The 16733-nt window shown below is 38.3% G+C and overlaps 1 long non-coding RNA gene across 1 annotated transcript; it reads left to right on the top strand.

Annotated features, from left to right (window-relative positions):
• The first annotated feature begins 1938 nt into the window (after positions 1-1938).
• On the top strand, positions 1939-9321 carry LOC138739244 (uncharacterized). Its single transcript, XR_011342116.1, has 4 exons — positions 1939-2054; positions 3004-3078; positions 8021-8053; positions 9273-9321. It is a non-coding gene; the product is annotated as an uncharacterized lncRNA (long non-coding RNA).
• The last annotated feature ends 7412 nt before the right edge of the window (positions 9322-16733 follow it).

Raw genomic sequence — 16733 nt, 5'->3', positions numbered from 1 at the left:
ATAAAGGGAAATCAAAGTAAAAACTAATAAAAGTAGCATATAATTTGATTCTGCAGAAATTTTTGGATATATTTTATATGAAATTAAAGTGTTGTGCAAAAACAAATCCCTTGAAACATTGTGCAATGTTGAGGTTAAAATGTCACTGCTTCTTTACTGGATTGGTAAACTTCTCATAAACCTTTGCAATCTTCCCCTTCTGCACAAAAGTTAAACAGATTTGTAGTATTCTCTTTTCACCTTTAAAAATTGATGTGCATCTGATGTGCTCACTTTCATGTAATGCATGAGCTAATGTTGAAGATTCAGATCACCATGTTCAAGAATGGCTAGTTTCACATTTGGAGCAATTCAGAAGGGATTAACACGTCTCCAAAATCAATTTAAGAATTAATTATGGATTAAAATTTATTGGGAAATGTCAATGAGAAATGAGGAGAAATTCTTTGCAAACCACCTGGATCAGATTGCCAGAAAGGATCGGGAAGCAGATTCAATTGCAAATTTGAAAAAGCAACTGCTGTAAAGGTTAAAAGCTTGTGTTTTTGATTCTTAGTTAATTCTGTGCCTATCTCTTTAAGAAAAAGTATTGTTTGTGGTGTTACCATGGTGACTATGATGTAATATGTCATAATATCCAGGCAGACTAAGAGCTTTCATCTCATTCTTCAATGAACCATGAAGGAGACATAAGCTCGAGATCATTTTCTTTGAATTTGTCTTATTTTGTCTTGTATATCTCTTTAAAGCTGAATATTGTAATATCTTAAAATATAGCCAAATGCTTTGTTTATTTGTCGTTTATGAAAATCTTAATGCAATATTATGCAAAATGCTTATCTGTTTTATCAACCAATTAAAGCTGCATAAAATTGCATCTACAAAGTTTGGTTTATTTGATGAATAAAACAGTAATTCAGAATATTGACCTCACTTTTCCTTGAAGATGACACATTTTGAAATTAGGAAATATTAGAACCTGGAAAGTGTCATCTGTAACTGCTCATCTACATGGAGAAGCTCATTTGAAGGGCTATGGGCATTTTCATGTAGGAAAAAGAGGCACAATAATCTGAATGGCCCACGAGTTGTAAGGTTCCATATTTTTTAAAATATATATATTGTATTTTTTGGCATACAAGACAACTGGCATACAAGTTGAACCCACCCCTCCACCCCCACTTTTTCAGCCTAATTTTAAGGATTTTATGGTATATCCAGCATACAAGTTGACCCCCATTTTCTTTCTGCCTGAGGTGCCCCATTGAATGGCGTATAAGTCGACCCCCAAAGCTCACAATGCCCGAGATGGGCCATTGACTGGTGTGTACGTCGACCCCCCCCCCCCCCATAGATTGCGTGGCTGGAGGTGATTGCTATCTTGAAGGGTCCATCGACACAATGCAGCATGCAACAAAAATATGAAGATAGCTTCAAGTTGAAAGTCATAGAAATGGCCAAGAAAACCAACAAATGTGCTGCTACAAGAAAATTTAATGTGCATGAGAAGTTGTTAAGAGATGGGAGGAAGAAAGAAGAGACTTGAAGAAAAATACCAAAAAGGCAATGTTCTATGAGAAAAGGAATCACTCGTTGGCCAGAGTTGGAAAATCACGTTGCAGAATAGGTACCTGAACGGAAGCAAGATTGCGACATAGTCACCCAAAATAAAATAAGAACTTTTGCACTGCAGTGGGTCAAGTCACACCCAGATTTCAGTGATAATTTTGAGGCTACAGTAGGCTGATGCAATCATTTCATGAACAGGAAAAGTCTGGTATTACGCAAAAAAAAACATAAATTGCTCAGTAACTACCAAAAGATCTAGATCATAAAGTTGTAAGTTTTCACCAGTTTATTATACGTAAACTGGCAGAAACATCAGTTTGCATTGGCAAATATCGGAAACATGGAGGAAACCCCTATGAATTTCAAGATGATCGGTGATTGAACAGTGGAATGGAAAGGTGTGAAAACTGTGCAAACCAGAAGTACAGGCCACGAAAGGACCAGGTTTATCGTGCATGGCTGACGGGTCAAAGTTAAAACCAATGGTAATCTTTAAATGCAAAATTAAACTGAAAATGAAATTCTCTGCAGGAACTTTTATACATTTTCGTGAAAAAGGATGGATGAATGAAAATGATGTAAAACTATAGATAAACAATGTTTGGAACTGGTGGCCAGGTGATTTACGCAAAGAATGGGGTTTTCTGGTCTGGGATATGTTTCATAGCCACTTAACTGAGAACACTAAAAGTAGATTAGCACTACATAATACTTACATGGTGCTTATCTTGGGTGGTTTGATGTCTATATTGTAACCTTTCGATGTCTGCTTGAACAAGCAGACCATGTGCATGAGGAATGGAATATAGAGATGTTGAGTGCAGAAAAGGCGGGCAATGTGTGCTGCATCACTTGATGTGGTGTGTAACTTTGTGGTCAAGGAATGGGACAAAGTTGAAGAAGAGACTGTAATAAAATAATTTAAAAGTGCGGTATCTCTTGAGCAATTGATGGCACGGAAGATGATTTATTGTGGAACACTGATGATGAAGCTAAAACCACCTCATCAGATGCAGAATGGAACCGATACAATGAGAGTATGGATGTGCTTGCTGCCATCTTTGCTTCAGACAATGATAACGAGAGTGATTTTGAAGGGTTCTAAATGTGTTGCTGTTTCCATACAATGAAAGTGATTTTGAAGGGTACTAATTGTGTGGTTGTTTTCAATAAAAATTTCATGAAAATCTGTCGCAGTTGAGTTTTTTAAAAGTTTTTCAAGGGTCGACCTATATGCCAGATCAACGTGGATTGGATTTTGAACTGTATTTAATGTCTCAAAAGTATATCCGGCTTTTATTTGAAAGTTATTTTGGGTTTCATGACTCGACTTGTATGCTCAAATATATGGTAACCTATTTCACATATTACCAATATATGAGGGGATTATAACAATTATATCCAGATTTTTTAAAATTATAACTTTTTCCATAGAGTTGTGCAGTCCATGCGAAGAGTTGGAGGAGTAGGCATCCAGTGGAGAAGGGATGTGCAGAGAGCGATTGGAAGGTAAGAGCTTTAAAAGGGACTTACCGGGGCTCAGGCTTAGTCAGTCCAGGTGAGGAGTCAGGGGAGTCGGTGTCCAGTGGAGGAGGGGCATGTAGAGAGTGACAGGGTTAATTGGTAGAGGGACAATAAAAAGAGGGTAAGGTAAGGGAGTGGCCAGCGAGTGAGTGGCTCAGTGAAGGAGTGGGGTATTGGGGCTTTGGCTCGAGAGGCTTCAGCAAGCTGAGGCTCATCCGGATTAAGGTAGTCCTGTATATTTGTCTCTTATTCTCTTTTTGAGATGAGGGGGAGTGAGAGGAAATGAGTGTGAGAGCAGTTTGCTGCTCTCAGTGCCAGATGTGGGAAGTCCTGGAGTCTTCTAGCCTCCCGCACGCCCATGTCTCTACTAAATGTAGAGAGCTGCAGCTTCTCAGGGACAGTGTTATGGAAATGGAGCTGCAGCTCAATAACCTTGCCCTGATCAGAGAGTGAGGAAGTGATAGACAGAAGTTACAGCCATGTGGTCACACCAGGGCCTCGGGAGGAAGATCAGTGGGTTACAGTTAGGAGAGGGAAAGGGAAGAGTAAGGTACTAGAGAAGACCCCAGTGACAGTAACCCTCAACAATAGGTACTCCTCCTTGAGTACTGTTGGGGGGGACAGCCAAGCTGGGGAAAGCATCGGTGGCTTTACCTCTGGCACAAGGTCATCCTCTATAGCCCAGAAGGGTAGGGAAAGGAAGAGGAGTTGAATAGTTAGGGGGACAGATAGGGGATTCTGTGGATATGCTAAGGAGAACTGGATGGTAGTTTGTCTCCCTGATGCCAGGGTCCAGGATGTAGCTTCCCATGTCCAAGACATCCTAAGATGGGATGGAAATGAGCCAGAGGTCATGGTACATGTTGGTACCAATGACATAGGGAGGAAGAGTGAAGTGCTCCTAAAAAATGAGTATAGAGAGCTAAAAAGGACTGCAAAGGGAATAACCTCTGGATTACTGCCTGTGCCACGTGACACTGAGGGCAGAAATAGTATAAGACGGAGGATGAATGTGTGGCTGAATGGGTGAAGCAAAGGGCAGGGATTTGAGTTTTTGGATCATTGGGAACTTTTTTTGGGGAAGGTGGGACCAGTATTGAAAAGACAGGTTGTATCTGAATACCAGAGGGACCAGGATCCTGGTGGGGGCACTTGCTAGGGCTACTCAGGAGGCTTTAAACTAGAATGGTTGGGGGAAGGGAACCAAATAAAGGACAACAGCAAGAAGAGGGTTAGACTCCAAACAGAGAAGGTTTGTAGACAAAGTTTGGGGGTCCATAGATTGAGAAGGAAAATGATCAGTACTGTAATGGAGGGGAGATGATGGAAAAAATAATAAGAGTTGACTGTAAAGATATAGGGAAAAACAGAGAGAAAACTCTGTGGAATCTCAGAAATGCATTTACTTTAATGCTAGGAGTATTGTAAGGAAGGTGGACAAGCTGAAAGTGTGGATAGACACTTGGCAGTATGACATGGTAGCAATTAGTGAGACGTGGTTGCAGGAGGGTTGTGACTGGCAGCTAAATATTCCTGGATTTCGCTGCTTTAGGTGTGATAGAATTGGAGGGGTAAGAGGGGGTGGTGTGGCATTGCTTGTCAAGGAAAATATTACTGTGGTGCTTAGGCGAGATAGATTAGAGGGCTTGTCAAGGGAGGCGGTATGGGTGGAATTGAGAAATGGGAAAGGAGAAGTTACATTTGTAGGGGTGTATTATAGACCAACTAGAGGGGAGTGAGAAATAGAGGAGCAAATTTGTAAGGAAATAGCAGATATTTGTAATAAACGCAGGGTTGTGTTAGTGGAGGATTTTTATTTTCCTAATATTGATCGGAAAACACATTCTGTGAAAGGGCTGGATGGATTAGAATTTGTAAAATGTGCGCAGGTTAGTTTTTTGCAGCAATACATTGAGGTACCAACTAGAGAAGGGGCAGTGTTGGATCGACTGTTGGGGAATGAGATAGGACAGGTGACAGATATGTGTTGGGGAGCACTTCGGATCCAGTGATCATAGTATCATTGATTTCAATATGATTATGGAGAGGGATAGGTCTGGTCTAAAGATTGAAGTTTTTGAGTGGGGAAAAAGTAGGATTTGAAGAGATGAGAAAGGATTTGCGAGGAATGGATTGGGATGATTTGTTTTATGGGAAGAATGTAGAGGAGAATTGGAGGTCTTTTAAAGGTGAGATTTTGAGGGTATGGAATCATTATGTTCCTGTTAGGATAAAAAGCAAAGCCAAAAGTTCGAGAGAGCCATAGTTTTCAAGGGATATTAGAAATTTGGTTTGAATAAAAAGGAAGGCCTACATTAAATACAAGAAACAAGGTGTAAATGAGATGATTGGAAAATACATTGATTGTAAAAAGAATCTTAAGAAAGAAATTAGGAAAGTGAAAAGAAGATATGTTGTGGCTATAGAAAACAGGGTGAAAATAAATCTGAAGGGTCTTTACAAATATCTAAATAGAAAAAGGAGAGTGAAGGATAAAATTGGTCCCTTAGAGAATCAGAGCGGACAACTGTGTGCAGAGCCAAATGAGATGGGAGAGATTTTGAACAAATTTTTCTCTTCGATATTCACTAGGGAGAAGGATATTGAATTGTGCAGGATAAGGGAAGCAAAAGGGGTGATTATGGAAAATGTAGGGATCAGGAACAAGAGAGTATTGGAGCTTTTTAAGCATATAATGATGGATAAGTCTCCAGGTCCCGATGGGATTTTCCCCAGGACCTTGAGGGAAGTCAGGGAAGAAATAACAGAGGCTCTGACAGTGATTTTTCAAAAATTATTAGAGAGAGGCATGGTGCCAGAGGATTGGCATATCACACATGTACTTCCTTTGTTTAAAAAGGTTTGAGGAGCAATTATAGGCCTGTAAGATTAACGTCAATGGAAAGTCTTAGAGATAATATATCTAAGTATCTAGAGAGACAGGGTCTGATCAGGAATACTCCACATGGGTTTGTGCGTGGAAGGTTATGTTTGACAAATCTTGTTGAATGTTTTGAGGAGGTGACTAGGAAGGTTGATGAGGGTAGAGCAGAAGATGTAGTCTATATGGATTTCAGTAAGGCCTTTAATAAGGTTCCACATGGAAGGTTGGTAAGGAAGGTTCAGGCGCTTGGTATTAATTTTGAGATAGTCAAATGGGTTCAACAGTGGCTAGAAGGCAGATGCCAGAGAATCATGGTGGATATCTATCTGTCAGGATGGAGGCCGGTAACAAGCGGTGTGCCTCAGGGATCGGTATTTGGTCCCTTGTTATTTGTCATTTACATTAATGATTTGAATGATGGAGTGGTAAATTGGATTAGTAAATATGCAGATGATACAAAGGTGGAGTTGTGGATAGTGAAGAAGATTTTCAGAGATTGCAGAAAGATTTGGAATGCTTAGAAGAGTGGGTTGAAAGATGGCAGATGGTGTTTAATACTGAAAAGTGTGAAATGCTTCATTTTGGAAAAAAATAATAAAAAAGGACATGCAGTAAATGGGAGGACATTGAAGAATGCAGAAGAACAGAAAGATCTAGGAATAATGGTTCATCATTCTTTGAAGGTGGTTTCTCTTGTGGATAGGGTGGTGAGGAAGGCTTTTGATATGCTGGACTTTATAAATCAAAGCATAGAATATGGAAGTGATGTTGAGACTATTCAAGGCATTACTGAGGCCAAATTTGGAATACTGTGTACAGTTCTGGTCACCAAATTATAGGAAGGATATTAATAGAGTGGAGAGGGTGCAGAGAGGATATACTAAAATGTTGCCTGGATTTCAGAATCTAGATTACAAAGAAAGATTGAGTGAGTAGATTAGGTCTTTATTCATTGGAGCGTAGAAGGTTTGGGGGGGGGGGGGCGATTTGATAGAGGTACTTAAAACTTAAAACTATGAGGGGATAGATAGAGTAGATGTGAATAGGCCCTTTCCCTTGAGTGTAGGTGAGATTCAAATAAAAGGCCACGAGTTAAGAGTTAGGGGCAAAAGTTTAGAAGTAACATGAGGGGGAACTTCTTCACTCAGAGAATGGTGGCTAAGTGGAATGACCTTCTGGAAGAGGTGGTCGCAGCAAAGGTCAATTTTGTCATTTAAGGAAAAGTTGGATAGGTATATGGATAAGAGGGGATTGGAGGGTTATGGGCAAAGTGCAGGTAGGTGGGACTCAAGGAGATCATTTAGATTGGTACAGACTAGAGGGGCTAAGATGATCTAATTCTGTACTGTAATTGTTATATAGTAGTCAGAAGTACTTTACTTTTGACTGCTGCACAACTCTGTGAAAGCTCTTCAAGGATGCCTAGCCTGAAGAACCTCTCCTTTGTTCTCTGAAGGAAATTCTATGGATTCTTTCTCACTGCTCTCCATGTGTAGCCACTGCTGTTCTCAAGCTCGATAACCTTTACTTTTAATTATTTTTCCATCTTTGTAAAAAAAAAATCCATTGTTTTCTCATAGCCTTGACTTGAACGCACAAGCTTGCTTGTCTAATTTCTTATTGCTTTGGATCCTCTAGTCATTTTGCACTCTTGTATCAAAATTTTGCTTTGTTTCTCAAGGTAAACATTTCCATTTGATTTATTGAATCCAAAAGCTCACATGCTCTGAAATGTGACCTAAAAGGTGCAGTGTCCATTGCCTATGTCACATGCATCCCTCCTTCTTCACATTTGTGTGTGAGATCATCACTTTTCAATGTTCTCGAGAATAGAGGTGTGGAAAGTTACTAACTATTCAGGGTTTTTTAATATAAGGAGTGGTGATAAGATCTACTGGGGGTAGATGTGCTTTCGAGAGCAGATTGTAACTCTGGTTGATGACCTTCTAAATAGGGATGGCTGGAAGGTAGGGTTTTTGTTTGGGGTTGTGTGGATTTTTCAAGGCGACTTGTAGTTTATGTTTTACTTATTCTGTGTTTCAGCATGTGTCGAAAGTGATGGCTATTGAAATGGTGGTAGGTGCAGCAGGAGCATTGAATTAACACTAATTAATATTAATTAAGTTCCATGAGTTCTCCTATTAAGATTATAGTGTGCAGTATTAAAGGCACAAATGGGCCAATTAAACATCGTAGGATATTTACCCATGCAGGTATTTAAAAGCAGATATTGGTGGTTTTTTTTCAAGAAACTCATATCAGGAACTCTGATAAGGATAAGTTAATGTTCTAATGGAAGGGGCAATGTTTTCATTCCCCTTCCGATGCTAGCTAAAGTCAGGGGATCTCTATTTTAATGAATCAAAATATTCCATTTGTACGTCATAACACCATATGAGATAAACAAGGTTGCTTCATTATTCTTACAGGTAAATTATATAATAAAATCTTTGTGTTGGTCATTGATGAACTGGTGTTTTTTGAAAGGTTTTTTTCCAGCCTTGCCTAATTGAAGTCAGTACTCATTTTAATTTGTGGGGAGGGGTGACTTTAATTGTTGTTTAAATACTGTTGTAGATCATTCTTCCACTAAACTGGCTGTTCTTACCAAATCTGCAGCTGTAATTAATTCCTTTTTATCAAATTTTAGTATTTCAGATGTTTGGTATATTTTATATCCTAATAACAGAAAATATCTTATTTTTCAAATGGGCATTTTTCCTATTTTAGAATTGATTATTTTCTAATAGACAATTGATTTCAATGACCAATTCATGCGAATATAGTTATTTTCACTTTGAATTTTTCTGATATCCCTTTCACATAAAGGCATTGGAAATTTAATTCTATTTTACTCTCAGATAAAATGTATTTTTTTTACTACTAATTCGTCCCCCAACTATGTCTAATTTGATTGTCTGGGACACAATGAAAGCTTATCTGAGAGGGCAAATTATTTCTTATACAGCTAATATTAGGAAGACACCACTAAGGAAAGATTGGAATTATTCAACCAAATCAAACAAATTGATTTACAAGATTAAAATCCAGATTTATTTGAGTCAAACTTAAAAATGAATTTGATCTTCTCTTTACTTACCCTATTAAACAGCAATTGTTGAGAAGTAAGAGACATTTTTATATCGATGGTGATGTAAAAGGAATGTCTGCTAAAAACCAAATTAATAAGGTTTGGATGGGAGATGGTATGATGACTACTGATTGTTTAAAAATAAACAATATCTTTAAAGAATTCTATTCCAACCTTTATACTTCTACTGTCTAAATTGCCTAGGCTTTCTCAGAATAGACGTACAAGTCTGGAGGCTCCTATTTCTCATGAGGTAATATTACTAACAATTTCCTCCTTACAATCTGGTAAATCTCCAGGACTAGATGGATATCCTGTTGAATTTTATAAATGTTTCTCTAAGTGGTTTGTACCTCATATAAGCTCTGTGATTGATGATTCATTTAAAAATGGGAAGATTCCATTATATTTTAACAAGACTTATATTTCTCTTATTTTGAAAAAAGAAAGGAACCTGCTGAATGTGCATCATATAAGCCGATTTCTTTATTCAATGTGGATATGAAGATTTTGTCCCATAGATTAGAGAATATTTTACCATTGATCTGAGGTCCAAACTTTTTTTAAAGAATTGTTATTCTCATTTTAATGTACATTAATTATTGAATATTTTATATTTACCCTCTACTCCTACCACTGAATGTGCTCTTTCATTAGATGGCAAGAAGGCTTTTGACTGGGTGCAATGGGACAATCTATTTTCCAGTTTAGAAAGATTTAATTTTGGTCCAGATTTTATGAAATTAATTAAATTATTATATTAATGTCCTAATGCCTCAAGTCCTTTGCTTTTTGACCTGGTACTAGATCCCATTGCAATTGCTCTTCAGGGGAGTAGAGATTTCACAGGGATATATAGCTCACACCAAGACACAAGAGCAACTTGTCCGTGAACTACTCTTTGCAGACGATGCCGCTTTGGTTGCCCATTCAGAGCCAGCTCTTCAGCGCTTGACATCCTGTTTTGCGGAAACTGCTAAAATGTTTGGCCTGGAGGTCAGCCTGAAGAAAACTGAGGTCCTCCATCAGCCAGCTCCCCACCATGACTACCAGCCCCCACACATCTCCATCGGGCACACAAAACTCAAAACGCTCAACAAGTTTACCTATCTCGGCTGCACCATTTCATCGGATGCAAGGATGGACAACGAGATAGACAACAGACTCGCCAAGGCAAATAGCACCTTTGGAAGACTACACAAAAGAGTCTGGAAAAACAACCAACTGAAAAACCTCACAAAGATTAGCTTATACAGAGCCGTTGTCATACCTACACTCCTGTTCGGCTCTGAATCATGGGTCCTCTACCGGCATCACCTACGGCTCCTAGATCGCTTCCACCAGCATGGTCTCCGCTCCATCCTCAACATTCATTGGAGCGACTTCATCCCTAACATCAAAGTACTCAAGATGGCAGAGGCTGACAGCATCGAATCCACACTGCTGAAGATCCAACTGCGCTGGGTAGGTCACGTCTCCAGAATGGAAGACCATCGCCTTCCCAAGATCGTGTTATATGGCGAGCTCTCCACTGGCCACCGTGACAGAGGTGCACCAAAGAAGAGGTACAAGGACTGCCTAAAGAAATCTCTTGGTGCCTGCCACATTGACCACCGCCAGTGGGCTGATATCGCCTCAAACCGTGCATCTTGGCGCCTCACAGTTCGGCGGGCAGCAACCTCCTTTGAAGAAGATCACAGAGCCCACCTCACTGACAGAAGACAAAGGAGGAAAAACCCAACACCCAACCCCAACCCACCAATTTTCCCTTGCAACCGCTGCAACCGTGTATCTGCCTGTCCCGCATCAGACTTGTCAGCCACCAACGAGCCTGCAGCTGACGTGGACATTACCCCTCCATAAATCTTCGTCCGCAAAGCCAAGCCAAAGAAAGAAAGAAGAAAAAATAGGAATGGAATCGAACATAAAGTTTCCTTATATGCAGATAATCTTTTGCTCTTTATATCTAGTCCTGCTATTTCTATACCAAATATATTAACTTTATTTGCCCATATTATCAGTTTTCTAGCTTTAAATTAAATCTTCATAAAAGAGAATTATTACCCTTGAGTTCTTTGTTGAGATATTCTAAATTCCCTTTAAAAATAATGAAAGACCAGTTTAGTTATCTTGGAATTACAATTTCTAAGAGTTATAAACACTTATTTAAGGATATTTTTCTGTATTATTTAATCAGGTCGAAGTATTATTATCAGGATTCTTTATTACTATGATGGGACATATCAATTTGATTAAAATTAATATTTTATCTACATTTTTGTATCTTTTCCAATCTTTACCTTTTTTTTATTTCTCAATCCTTTTTTGATTTATTGAATTTGTTTATTTCCTCTTACACAAGGCAAGAAAAAAAACACCCTCGTTTAAATAAAGCTAATCTTCAGAAGACTAAAAGGATTGACACTTCCAAATTTTAGATTTTATTATTGAATGGTCAATATACGTAATTTGCTCTTTTTGTTACATTTTGATAAACTAATTGATCACCTTTCTTGACTAGAAATGGAATTTAATTTTTCTAAAAAATCATCTATGTTGGCAAACTTTACTCTTTATAAATTGACTGACAACCCGATAATGAGACAAAGGCTGAGAATATGGGCACTATTTAGAAAGTTTTTTTGGATTTCAGAGTTTTTCTCTTGCCATCTTTTTCAACCTTTGTTAGATGCAGGTTTTAAGGATTGGCATAGACTAAGTATTAAATGTTTTAAACATCTTTTTATTTGAGATAACTTTGCTTCTTTTGAACAATTAGTGGCAAAATTTAAACTATCAAACATTATTCTTTTTTGATATGTAAGTCTGACATTTTGTTCATTCCAAGCTCTCTAATTTTCCATGAATTCCTGAGATGAACATTCTTGATTTACTTTTTGACTTGCAGCTCTCTCATAGAGGCTCAATATCAATTATTTACAATAATTTGTTGGACTTAAGAATAGGCCCGCTAGTTAAGATGAAGAATAATTGGGGACTTGACTTGAATTTATTACTTTCAGATTAGGATTGGCCTACTGTTTTCAATCTGATTAATGGGACTTCCTTCTGTACACAACATTTTTTGTTGTCATTCAAGGTGGTGCACAGAGTACATATATCTCAAGATAAATGATCTTGTTTTTATTTTGATATTGATCCATTATGTGACAAATTTAAAACCTTTGAGGCTATGTTCTGGGCTTGCACTAGTTTAGAAAATTTTGGGGAAAATATTTTTCAAACCTTATCAATACTTTATTTTGTATTTTTTCTGTACGTGAATTACTTACTTTCTTCATATGTTAAAATTAATAAATAAAGTTTCGAAGAAAAAAAAAACCTTATCAATTATTTTTAAGATCAAAGTAGAGCCCTACCCCTTAATTACTTTATTTGGTTTTTCTCAAGAAGAGGTTATTTTATTGACATCAACTCAAAAGAAAGTTTTATCTTTCACTTCTCTGATAGTTAAACAGGCAATTTTGATGAAATGGAAAGACAGGACTCCTCATATTCCTATTCAATGGTTACAGGATATCACATCCTACCTAAGTTTTGGGGGAAAAAAATACATACTACTAAAAATGTGAAGTCCAATTTTCATAAGATGTGTGCCCATTCATGGATTATTATCATAATCTAAAGAACTTGGGTGTGCTGTCTGGTTTCTGGTTGACGTCATTCAATTCCCATCTATATTTTTTAGTTTAGTTAACCTCGTTTAGAGGTAGGGGTTTGATTAAAGGGATTTTTTTTTTCTCTTTTATACTATATTAGATAAACATTTGTTTAATTGAGAATTGTACACATTGAATGTGAAGATAATGTTTGAGAATTGTAAATTCCCTTTATTTTCTTCTGTTTCTATTTTTTCTTTCTCTTTTTTCACTGGATTGGTTTTTTTTCTCTCTTCGTTATTAAGTTTTGATATATTGTGAAGATTGTGGTTTGGGGTTCAGTTCACATTTTGAGAAAATTCATAAATATAATTGGAATATTCTATAAGTGGAATGTTTAATGGTTATCTCTAATCCTAAACTTAATGCTTTAGATAAGATTTAAAATATTTTAATAGGAAAAGAATTATAGTTTTGATTTACAATTTATGTATGTTTCATTATACGGAATGATTTATTTATTCTGTGTAATGGTTTATATCATTTTACTGGTTTATACCTTTCTATATGTTCCTTATTAAAATCAATAAAATATTTTATAAAGAAAAGTATCAGTCCTTTTCAGTCACAGAACCTTTCACCAATCTGCAGAAGAAAGAAGGGTCTTAATGTTGTTAAATCATATTGATGTGAAATTGTTTTGCTAATAATATCTGTGCTTTTTATCTGACAGAACATACAGGGTTGTTTCCATTACCTGTATACACATTCTATCCTCCTGAAATGTGAAAAATGAACACCATTTCCAGAGTTTTTTTAAAGTGATTTCTCCTGCCAAAGATCAGATACTATCTATCGTCATGTAAAAAAACAGAAATGCAATATTACATGAAATTGCCTTTTGTCTGCCAGAAGGCAGACAAAGATTCACCATGAGCATTTCCTGGCCCTCCTTACCATCAGAGAAAGAATAGCAAAAGAGAATCCCCTCAGAGTCACTGACTGTCCGTGGATTCGCCTCCAGTGCTCCTGCAGCCTCTGCAGCTGGACAAGACTCCAGTTCAGACCAAACCAACAGTAACCCAAGCCCAGATAAAAAAGTAAACTCTGACACGATGAGGAAGCCTTTAGCACCCAGGGCCCTTCGGGAGCCCTTCTTGCCCTCAGCACCCTCTCGAATCCCGGTTCCAACATCTGGTTCTCTTGAGCCAGACTCTAGCATCCTGCAACTGGTGTGAATCCTTTGATCTCAAGTCACCAGTAGCCCACAGTCTGTATAGGTTCCTCATCCACAAAACGCAGCCTTCAGCTGCAGAACCCCTCACTAGTATGTCACGGTGATCACCGTCCTTTGAGTCATCTCCTCTGCTTCTCCTTCTCAACTCTGCACCAGTCAGCTGCTCCCCCAGATTCTGCAAACCCTTGTGGCCACTGCCAAACACAAGCACCATCATCTTGGGCCCTGACCCCATAGTCACAGGATTTAAAATAAAACACTGTCAACTACTTTAACAGGCCAGCAGTAGGACTGAGTGGTAAGGCCATTCAGGGGAGCACTGTGTATACTACAGAAGCCCAAGCAGTGCCACTATATTTTTTATCCAGCTTACAGGTCTGCATTGTTTACTTCTACCACTGAACATTCTTGCAACTTTGAAACAAACCTATGCTCACTTTGTTTGATGTTTAACCTCACACTCCTGTCATTCCTTAGTCCGTCTATTTCCATGATCACAACATGGAAACAGCACTGTTTGCATTGTGATTAGTGCAACACTGTTACAGCTCCAGCAATGGGGGTTCAAATCCGGCGCTGTCTGTAAGAATTTTGTACATTCTCCCCTTGTCTTTATGGGTTTCCTCCATGTTCTCCAGTTTCCTCTCACCATTCAAAAACATACCGGGTGTTGTAGGTCAATTGGGTGCAATTTCATGGGCTCATGGGCCGAAATGGCCGGTTTTTTAAATAACAAAAAAATCACCTGATTCCACCGTGTCTCTATTCATTTATTGTTGACATCACAGAAGCATGTCTATACCTCCCCTCTTGACTATTGCTGGGCATTTTCTCTCTCCATGGGAGCACTTCCAAAACTAACTCCTCAGTTTCTTCTTTGCATCAAACTATTTTCATGTGTCAGCCCTCTCCTTGTCGATTCAGACGAGCTCTTGGTTAAGCAAGCTTCATTTCAATTTGTTCAAGTTTGTTTTGAATCCCTCCACCTCTCTTCATCTCTGCCCAATTCCCTCCAACATAAACATCCCCAAACTTAATTTGCTGCTAACTGTCTAAGTATTGCAATCTCAATCCAAACTCACTCCTCTTCTCCAGCTCTCTTTCCACCTTTAAGAACATCTCTAAAACCAATTTTTTTTTTTGTGACCCAGCTGTTGGTCATCTGCTCTCGTGTCTCATTATGTGACAAATTACATTTCTGTTTTCATTTTACAACTTGCTTCAGAAGTGCCTTGGGACACTTTCCACCATCCAAACCTCATTATAAATAGATGCTGTTGCTGGTCCTCCCTGTTCCAAAAATCTCTCCCTGGTTTCTCCATCCTTTCCCTTTCTTCTGCCTTATCACATTCATTCATTCTAACCTCATCCTTCTGATAATCTTAATATGAATCATAGTGCATCCAATAAAAGGAACTGCTAAACGAAGCCTGGTGAGGCTAAACAGCAATTTTGGGATTTTCCAGCCTTCACTCTAGTCTTTCCTGGATTCGCATTCAGCCGCCCAGACTTGTTGGAGAGATTATTCATTCTTCTGCCACCTTTGGGGTTTCAATACAAGTGTTCCCTTCTTCAGATCTGCCAACTAAGCCAACAAGCAGGTCCTTTACTGTCCCATGTTTGTTAGCTGTGATGACTCTCTCCCTGTTTCTAGAAGCACCTCTGGGCTGCCTGTCAGAGACTCTACACCTCAGTTCCTTTACAACTTTTCATAGATAAATAAATTTCTGCACCACAAAATGAAATCATCCAGCCTGTGACAAAACAGAAGGATCACCTCCTGCCATTTATCACTTCCCTTTATATTTGTCCTGAATATTTATGAACATCCCCTTTATTTGAACCATTTTTCCAATAGTGTGCTGGAAGGAAGATCTATATCATAAAAATAAACGCTTCTCTATAATCCTCCTAACTTTTTATCATTCTCTTTGAGCGACTGTTCTGTGTTCAACCTGGTAAAATACTTGATTCTCCACTGTGCAAACATACATAGAAACAGAAAATTGGAGGAGGATAAGGCCATTCAGCCCTTTGTCTACTTCACCATTCATTAGGATCATAGCTAATCATATGACTTCAGTATCTTATTCCTAGTTTCTCTTCATACCACCAATCCCTCTTGTTGTGTATGCACTCACACAATTAAGACTCGGAGACGTGATGCTTTCTCGTCCTTTACTTCTATTAGACTATCATGGCTACTGATGCACAGGGTTATATATATGGAAGGGTGACATCATGACGTGGGCATTAATATTAGCAAAGCATATGCTACTGGTTGCTCACCTTTTTCTGTGATTTGGGATAGTACTGCTCCTAGTCCCACTGGTGAAGCATCCACGGCTAGTGTAATATCTTTACTAGGGTCGTAGTGGATCAGCACCTTATTTGTTAATGTCAGTATTTCCATTAGTTGATCGACTGTTTTTAGTTTCTGTGTTCCAATACAATGTTTGATCTTTCTTGAATAACTGGTTCAGCGGGCTGCATAGTGTAGACATATTAGGGATATGTTTTGAGTAGTAATTAACAAGTCCTAGGAAGGACTGTAATTCTGATTTGTTGGTTGGGTATGGGGCCTTGCGAATGGCTTCTGTTCCTGCTGGATTCATTCGCAAACCCTCATTGTCGATTGTAAACCCCAGGTATGTTACTGAGGGGCACATGAAGACACATTTGTCCTTTCGTAATTGTACATTAGCCTGTTCCAATCTAGTTAAAACCTTAAAAAGGTTTTGTAAGTGTTCACTGTAGTTTCAGCCTGTGATGATGATGATATCATCTTGGTAACATCCCACTGAGAGT

Source organism: Narcine bancroftii, chromosome 7, assembly GCF_036971445.1.
Source record: "Narcine bancroftii isolate sNarBan1 chromosome 7, sNarBan1.hap1, whole genome shotgun sequence".
NCBI classification, from domain to species: Eukaryota; Metazoa; Chordata; class Chondrichthyes; order Torpediniformes; family Narcinidae; genus Narcine; species Narcine bancroftii.
The sequence above is the reverse complement of the archived record's forward strand: the minus strand, read 5'-3'. Positions and strand labels throughout refer to the sequence as shown.